The sequence below is a fragment of the Adiantum capillus-veneris genome, chromosome 30 (assembly GCF_014529385.1).
Source record: "Adiantum capillus-veneris isolate H3 chromosome 30, ASM1452938v2, whole genome shotgun sequence".
Taxonomy (NCBI): Eukaryota; Viridiplantae; Streptophyta; class Polypodiopsida; order Polypodiales; family Pteridaceae; genus Adiantum; species Adiantum capillus-veneris.
Window position 1 is genome coordinate 57,844,278 of NC_140960.1, and position 9,822 is coordinate 57,854,099.

A 9,822-nucleotide genomic window follows, 5' to 3' on the forward strand; every position below is an offset into this window, starting at 1 on the left:
ATTTTGAATTTGTTAGTTCCATGTAGCAAACTACAACTCACCATATAGGAAATTCTGTAAAATAATAATTTTGCTAGATCCATCTAGAAAAAAGCTCTAAAGTTTCTAGTTCTATCTAGGAAGTACACAAAACGCAATGGGTGTTGCTATATAATAACATGTCCAAAGTTCCTTGTGGACGGAGAGCAAGGCGCCCGTCTTAAATTACCATTGCAAAATTCTCCAAGCTTGCTCAACTAAGCCTGGTAATTTTGAAGAGTTTGGCAAGCATAGTGAGACCTGCCGTTTCTACTTGCCCGTGTGGAGCAAGCTGATGACTTTGAGCCTTACAGGGATGAATATCAGGCAATGGATGTCAATGACAAGGCTTCTGCACTAAAGCTGTATGACAGATTAGGTGGGGTTGCACGCTATGTTTTGCTAAGGAAGAAATCCTCCGAGGGATTAATGCGGGTTAAGCTGGCTGTAGCTAAATTTGCGATGGATGTTGATCAGGCAATGCAAATCTTAGCAGGTGGGTTTGTGCCAGATGTCAGCGATCGGTTGTGCACATCTTCTGTAAACAGGGAGATTATTAAAATCGAGTTTTTGACTACGCAAGCAAGCACGTCAAGAAAGTGATAGTTGAGCAAGTTCAGCTAGCTTCTGATGTCAGAATTATGGCTCTTCTTAAGTCTGCTGTCTATGATAAGTCTATTGGAAGTTTATGGGGATGCTGTTTCGAGGTGCTCGTTCATCGTGTACTGGCTCGTGGTGGCCAAGTATGTGTGAAGAAAGTGACCGAATCAGGTTCTCGGTCAATCCAAAATGTTACCACTGAACCTTATTAGGTGGTGATGCTCGATGACATTGGCAAGATAAAGCAGATCGTAGCTCGTGGAATTTACGTAAAGCCTGAGGATTTAAACTTCTCGGTTGCAGATTCTTTTATGGGGGAAAACATTATCATCCAGGTGTTTAAGAGGCTATCGGGGAAGCATGGGTACAATGTCAAAGGATTGTTGAAGATTGATGAATGCTTGCAGCAAGAAAGATATGAGATGTGGTCTTGTGTACCCCAAGAGCTTTTTGAAAAAACCAAATACCAACGGTACACCGGCAAGGATCCTAATGAGGACACTAGTGAAGTCTCTGCGAGGGCTGCCTGTAGTGGTCAGACTAAGAAATCTTGGAATTCTGAAACTTTGAAGGTGGTTTCAAAGTTTGAGCAGTTTGTAGTGTTAATTGACTACAGGTGTCGTACGAATGTTGGTATCACCTCGTCCATGCCATGCCATACTTGGCACGTATTTTGTTAGTTAATCATGTATTTTGTTAGTGTTCAAGAGAATTCCATTTTAGTCGCAATTTAGTTTCTTAGTTTCGTAATGCACAAGTCTGAGCAAAACTTTCCGACCAATCATAAAACCGACCGAAACCTAACGAAATGCATATAAATAACAAATCATAAAAGGTAACACCTATTGTATCAAACATATTAATTATACATCATTGTCCTTAAACACATCTAGCATTCCTCTTCAACACCTCAAGCGTCATCTCATATGTTAAGTACCTATTTTGTCTAAAGGTTATGTCTAAAGAGGGAGGGAGTGAGGGATGGAGACAATAAAAATTTCTTAGTGCACACTATCATGGCAAATGCTTATAGGAAGAGACGGCTATTCTTTTAATTACTTTTGGCAAAGAATGCCTAATTTTAGGAGGAGGGAGAAGAAATAGATTTTGCACTGAGCCTATTGTTAGGTTGGACTCAACATAAACGTGTTGTTGGTCTTCAAGATCTTTGATTTTGAATTGAGAATACCTCTCTCTCTCACTCTCTCTCTCTCCCCGTCCCCCAAATAGTAAGAATTTAAAAATTAAATAGCATGGTATAAGGTAACTCCATGTCTATTGCCCACCATTTTCAATCAATCTGAGGTATCTCTAGCAGCGTCATGTAGCCACCTTTGCACCCACTCTGCTTAGTCATCCCACCTCAAATTTGTTCCACTCAAGAGTTGCTCTTCGATCACCATCCACGATAATAATCGCTAGTTCAACTTTTTGTCAGTCTTGGCCACCTCACCTTCATAACAAGTAGACTTAATTAATGCAAGTTGGCAGTTGGTTTACATGTATTGCAGGCACATTCATCTTTCTTGACAATTTTCTTGCTTCATTGCAAGTGGTAATAGCATGACATGAGCTTTTTGTCTTCTTAGATTTTTGCACAATTCCACAAGCATGTAAGGCATGACGATGCTTAAAGACCAACAGTTTTGTATGTACACTTGCTCAATGTTTCATGTGCATAAGTTGGCAAAGGGTTCCATTGTTCTTCAGAGGCAAAAGTGTCCATGGCTTAGAGGAGGTGAAGCGCATTTTTCAGCTCTTCATTTACACTCACAATAATCCATAATGGCTAAGGAGATTGGAGCTTGAGATAAAGGTTTCTTGAGGGGGAATGTGAGTCTGATTCAGGTCCCTGAGATGAGTGGACATTGCGCTTTTTCTCCCCACTTTGGGCTACATTGATGGAGCGCATCGCTTGTCTAATGAAGATGGAGGTGGCATGCATGTAAGCATCCTTGTCATGTTTATATGCACTCTTTTCATGGCATAAAGGTGATTTCTCTCGCTTTTTGATGATGCAAAGAATGTGTTCGCGGGTTCAGTTTCAAGAACCTCAAACAAAGCTCAGTTTCAAGAACCTCAAACAAAGCTCTGGCTTTTTGACACTTTGGTCACATAAGCTATGCTCTATGGGGTGAATATATGGGGACCATTATAGTCGAGCTAGTAGTAACGTATGGAGAGGTCTCTGGTCTCTATGATATCTCGTATTATTAGAGCCAAGGCCGTCGTACGGCATGTGATTATTCGTGTAGAGCTTGCTACTCTCTTGTTGGTTACAAAGGCACTTACCAGATCCGTTTCTTTTATACACAGTATTTGGGATCTCCCCAAAGACAGATATGCCCATCTAGCTATGGAGTCTTCTCGACAGCTTGCCTCACTGGGGGACACATCTTGCTGGTATGCACACATGACAACTTGGTTTTAACTACATGGGTTCGGCATGGATAGACTACCCCTTTTCAAGTATTTGTTGGACACACCCTCCTTGTCCCTCATGTAGACTGAGATTACCGGGCTCATCAGACAGAATTTGATTTAGTTAGACACTAGGAGGACATGGACACAACCGATGCGGGAGCTAGGCACGAAGATGAATTTCTATAGAGAGCATCTTTTTCAACTCATAGAGGATGGAATTGTGACCAGACCAACCTTACATAGACACTCATTTATCCCAAGATACGATGTGCTATTGGTTAGATGTAGACATCATCACATCAGCTAGAGATTGAGACTGACAGATTTTGAGGAGTATGAGTCTACTCAATTGTGTCATATAGAGCCAGAGACAAAGCTACACCACATATGTCATTGTCCAGTATACTATGATATACAAGGCAAAATTTTGATATATATTTTGTTTGGAGTAAAGTTTGTTCATCTTAGCGTTTTTCCACAGTATAGGACTTTATTCTAATCGTTTTCGTGAAGTTTCAAATTTTGACCCGGGACACCTCTTGGGAGCCAGTTTTAAGGGTGCTAAGGTCAAAATTTGGAAAAGTTTTGTATGTAGAAATTGTAGTCCTCAATACGAGGAAAATATTGTTGCTTCAAGTTTTTTCATATTCCTTCATTTTGATGCTCATTTCAGCCCGTAGATTAGGGAAAAAGTAAAAAAATACTATTTTAAGTTGTTTTTGTAGAAATTGTCAACTTGCAGGTAAATTTTCGGTCCAAACTAAGAAGGTGATGGATTTTTTGCATCAAACAACTCTTGAAAAGCTTGACGAGACAAACAAACTCATATGAGATGGCCCCGATCAAATTGGGAACTATTTGGGAGTTACACCTCACTGAAAATGACTGAGAATTGTAGACTCGCATGTGTGGGGTGTGTTTTAGCTGTTCTTATGCGTTTGTGTGCAGGACGCCTCTTTTCAAGCCTATTTTCGGCCGTTTTGTTGAAGACTGGAGCTGAGGCAAAAAATAGCCATCTTTTGGCGTGAAAAAGATAGCCCATACTTAGAAGGAGGCTATTCGACTGTGATGGCGCCTTGAGATTGTGATTGAGAGTGAGAGTGCGGTTGAGAGTGAGAGTGAGAGTGTTGAGAATTGTAAACAAGATTGAGAGTGAGATAGCTCGGGGGTGGTTGGGAGGTTTGACACGAGCTACGCTCTTCTTGTACCCGTGAATTGATATCAATATAGCTCTTTGATTTCGTGCGTCTACTCAGTGTACTTGCATTTTTTTGTTATTCAGTTGCTGTAGTTCCGTGTCTCGTCACAGAGGCCGCTTCCACTGTCTACTCGAAGAGAATTTTGGACCACTAGCTAGAGTTATGAGATATCATGATCAGAGATGCCTTGGGCTGTTTTTGTTGAAGATGCGCAGACACACGGAGGGTCTCTTGAGGAGCTCAAACAGTGGGAGACATTCATAGAGGGAGATCACTGACTTCTTCAGACCATAGACTTGACATCAGATGAGCAAGCATCACACATTAGACTTCAAAGTTCATATGTACTAGAGGTATTATGACTGGCAAGGCCATTGATTTTGGGAGATTCAGACGCCCACGGCTACGAGGGTCATCAGACATCGACAAAGACCGCATCTAAGGGATTGGACTATTCTAGCATGACATGGGAGACGTCCAGTTAGAGCACTCACTGTGGAGGACATTAATGAGATTTGTTAACGACCAATGCTAAACATCTTGAGACTCTTGATTTCAGCATTTCATTTCAGTTCACTTTTTTAGTCTTCATTTTTAACACATAGACATTGTACCGTATTTTTTAGCACACAAACATTGTATTAGATTCACCAGTTTGTAACCTTTTTGGTCTCATAGGTCATTTTGGCCTTCTGTAGACGTTAATATTCATTTATAAAAAAAATTATACATTCACACCATAGCAGGAGATACAATTAGAGTATTACTTCTCTGAGCAAGTATTTTACAACCCCATCACTCTTGCTTATTGAGTTTGTATGTGATTTATTTTGTTTGCTTGCTATATTTTTCTAAGTCTAAATTTTTGTTTGTGTCCTCCATTAGGTTGCCATTATGGTTCATATTAGCTATTGACATGCACAATTGGATGAGGATGGTGTACCAAGCACTCTAGAGGAGAGAGTAATCATTCACGAGTATCACTTCTACATTAGTGATAATCGCTCTCATATTGCACATTTTGTCAACACTGCTTTCATCATCATGATAGTTGGATGCATGAGCATGGCATCACTTGCACACAACGATGCAAAAGGTATGATGGGGTATGAAAAGCTTGACGAGACAAACAAACTCATATGAGATGGCCCCGATCAAATTGGGAACTATTTGGGAGTTACACCTCACTGAAAATGACTGAGAATTGTAGACTCGCATGTGTGGGGTGTGTTTTAGCTGTTCTTATGCGTTTGTGTGCAGGACGCCTCTTTTCAAGCCTATTTTTGGCCGTTTTGTTGAAGACTGGAGCTGAGGCAAAAAATAGCCATCTTTTGGCGTGAAAAAGATAGCCCATACTTAGAAGGAGGCTATTCGACTGTGATGGCGCCTTGAGATTGTGATTGAGAGTGAGAGTGCGGTTGAGAGTGAGAGTGAGAGTGTTGAGAATTGTAAACAAGATTGAGAGTGAGATAGCTCGGGGGTGGTTGGGAGGTTTGACACGAGCTACGCTCTTCTTGTACCCGTGAATTGATATCAATATAGCTCTTTGATTTCGTGCGTCTACTCAGTGTACTTGCATTTTTTTGTTATTCAGTTGCTGTGGTTCCGTGTCTCGTCACAGAGGCCGCTTCCACTGTCTACTCGAAGAGAATTTTGGACCACTAGCTAGAGTTATGAGATATCATGATCAGAGATGCCTTGGGCTGTTTTTGTTGAGGATGCGCAGACACACGGAGGGTCTCTTGAGGAGCTCAAACAGTGGGAGACATTCATAGAGGGAGATCACTGACTTCTTCAGACCATAGACTTGACATCAGATGAGCAAGCATCACACATTAGACTTCAAAGTTCATATGTACTAGAGGTATTATGACTGGCAAGGCCATTGATTTTGGGAGATTCAGACGCCCACGGCTACGAGGGTCATCAGACATCGACAAAGACCGCATCTAAGGGATTGGACTATTCTAGCATGACATGGGAGACGTCCAGTTAGAGCACTCACTGTGGAGGACATTAATGAGATTTGTTAACGACCAATGCTAAACATCTTGAGACTCCTGATTTCAGCATTTCATTTCAGTTCACTTTTTTAGTCTTCATTTTTAACACATAGACATTGTACCGTATTTTTTAGCACACAAACATTGTATTAGATTCACCAGTTTGTAACCTTTTTGGTCTCATAGGTCATTTTGGCCTTCTGTAGACGTTAATATTCATTTATAAAAAAATTATACATTCACACCATAGCAGGAGATACAATTAGAGTATTACTTCTCTGAGCAAGTATTTTACAACCCCATCACTCTTGCTTATTGAGTTTGTATGTGATTTATTTTGTTTGCTTGCTATATTTTTCTAAGTCTAAATTTTTGTTTGTGTCCTCCATTAGGTTGCCATTATGGTTCATATTAGCTATTGACATGCACAATTGGATGAGGATGGTGTACCACGCACTCTAGAGGAGAGAGTAATCATTCACGAGTATCACTTCTACATTAGTGATAATCGCTCTCATATTGCACATTTTGTCAACACTGCTTTCATCATCATGATAGTTGGATGCATGAGCATGGCATCACTTGCACACAACGATGCAAAAGGTATGATGGATGTGGAGCACAGTTTAAGAGTGCTCGTTAGTTTTTTTGGCTCTACAAATGGCATTGTCGTACAGGACTGCAGGTTGTATGGGGCTTCTTCAAGACTGGTCATGGGAAGGGTGAACATGATGGTGCAGGTGCTTGCATCAAATGGGCTCTCAGGTGTCACCAGCTTCGACATGATAGTGAGCATTTTTTAAATGCTCGATAGGTGGTAGATTGATCATATTTTCACTAGTGCTCCATCCTCATTCTCTACACTCATGGCAGGGATGTACGATTTTTTTTAGTGTCTTGAGGGGTCTGAAACTGATACTACAAGATTGGATTGTGTCACTCTTGATGGCACACTCAAATTGCACAAAATTCTTGATAGGTGGTGGATTGGTGTACAGATCATATGTTCAGTAGTGCTCCATCCTCATGATTTTTTTGGTGTATTGAGGGTTCTGACATTGGTACTACAAGATTGGATTGTTTCACTGTTGATGGCACACTCAAATTGCACAACATTAGGAGCTCATCATACAGTGATCCCACGATATTCACCAGAAGCATGCATGTTGTTATGAGAGTTGTGTTAATGATGTTTGGCACGCATGCCAAAATACAAAGTGAGTTGATACATGGTTTGAGAAGGTCTTGTCTCCCCTATAGGTATGATAGAATCAACCATGAGCATCCATCATTGCTATCAGTTAGGAACATCATAGTTTAGATTATGACTCTGTGAAAGATTATCTTCAGGAGGGTGATGCTTTTGTTATCATTGCACCAGGAAATAACGAGGAGTATGTAGACTACTACCTTCTACAATGCACTAGATCAAATTGCACACTCACAAAGGATAGTGTAGTTGTGTATCTATACTAAGGATAATGGGGGAGGGAATTCCGGTTCCCTCCCATTCCCACGTGTCAAAAGCTCCTTCAAGCGGCGGCTGTGGCCTACAGCTCCGAGAGCACAGCGACGCAAAGAGAGAGAGGCGGACGAAGCCCGCCGGCCTTACTAGTGGAGTTTGAGTGTGTGCCCGAATTCTTTTATCTCCATTTTCTCTACGCTATATCGTCTGCAAATACAATTTTACACAAGTTTTTTCTTGGGTGTTCCACATGTGCTCGCGAAAAAGACAATGAAGGCAAAAATCCAATTAACTGGCCTTGCAAAGAAAGCGAAAAAACTCACTTTCCTTGTCACAGCCTTACCCTATATGATATTTTGTCATGTATCTCTTTTGTACTTTTATAGGAGTTGTGTTTCACTATTGTACTACATAACCTTTCTATTGTAATAAGATGATCATTGAGATCTTTTGTTCATGCTATTGTCCAAATGTTTCCATTCTCATATTATTTGTTCAAAATTGACCAGACATGCGGAGTTGTGTTTCACTGTCACAAACGGGAGCGCATAACAATATAAAATACATTCGGATAAATAGATTTTATCACTTGTTACTAAAGCCAAAGGATATAGAGAGAAATAGATAGAGAGAGAGATAGAGAGTGAGAAGATCGACACAGTACTGGGGACCAGAAGATGGGTTGGTCCCCCCCCGTAATAGTATCTTTATTACTGAGGAGAAGTCTATACAAGCACTTGTACCGAACGTATTACCACGTTCGTTCTAGAATAAGACTTGATGGTTCCTGGAAGCCTTAGCTTCCGATTCCTAGGGCAAAACCCTATTCCAAGGAACTTCCGTTCCTTATTCCAAATCCTTGAGAACCAAGGTTCTCGCCTCTGGATCTCACCTTCCAGACTCAGGGCATGGCATCCCTGCAACTCTTTTCCAACTCTCTTTCCAGAGTCCTCTTCCCGCAGAACAACTCTGCTTTCCCGGACACGAAGTCCTTACTTGGGAATCCCAACTTCCGAATCACAACTTGAGAGCCTACCTTCCTCCGATCCGTGGATCTACTTCCCAAACTCGGGTACGAAACCCTTGGGCTGATCTGGCTCTAGTTCCTCATAGCGCTTTTCTCTTGTAGAGGCTCATACCTTCCTCTCCTCCTACTCCCTCACTAAGAGGAAGTACACCTACAAACAAATACTCAGAGTTCATAACATGAAAATCGTTACCTTCAAAGTCTCGACGCTCGAAACGCAACTCCGTTCTCGAAAAGCAATTCCCTGGAAGAGATCTCTCCATAGAAAATCCTCTCTTCCAATCCTACACACAAAAGAGGTGTGTTCTAGGGTTCCATCTCGTAAATCAGCCCTGTCTACGACGTTTATGGGCTGAAAACAGAGAAAACAGCAACTTGTCGCAATGGAAACACTCTTCGTAGGCACTTCTTCGCGAGGGAACTCGCGCACTGGGTCTTGGCGACATCTGGTACACTTGGGGCAGCCATGGGCATCACCGGCAACGTCTTCTTTACGGCTGAAATCTGCAGTAGCATCTCCTCCTTGAAAGATTGGTCCTCCCTCCTGAGTAAGGGCATGTGATGCTTTTATAGCTCCTAGCCACGGGTTAGAATAGCTGTTCGCGAAGAGATCGCGACCGTTTTTTTTTAAAAAAAATCAAAATTTTCTTTTTTTTTTTGCTCTGTCAGAAAAAGAGAGAGAAAACGCTGGTTGATGTGTTGCCTTATTTATCATATGGCTGCCCACTTATTAAGTGGGCGGTCGGTCACCTTTAAAAATAGTATGAATCTGTCCAAAAACTCAATAAAACCTTATAAGTTAAAAACAATGCTTTCATAGCACTTCCCAGGCGTCCCTGGATGCAATCACATGCACAGTTGCAATGCAGACATAGACTTCCTCGCGGGAAAGCATCTGCTTTCCCCAAAAGCAATCCCACTTTCTCAAAAAAGCATCTGTTTTTCCTCAAAGTTTCCTCTGAACCCATCTTCATTCAAGTGCTTGCTTTTTCCTTGTGTACAATTCTAACACAGTTCGGAATTTCCTCTCGACTATGGATATCCCCTTTCCGATGCACCCGTCACCCACCTTGTGACGCATCAGGA

The 9,822-nt window shown here is 41.5% G+C and overlaps 1 pseudogene; it reads left to right on the forward strand.

The window, feature by feature from the left end:
- The first annotated feature begins 348 nt into the window (after positions 1-348).
- On the forward strand, positions 349-961 carry LOC147418018 (uncharacterized; annotated as a pseudogene).
- The last annotated feature ends 8,861 nt before the right edge of the window (positions 962-9,822 follow it).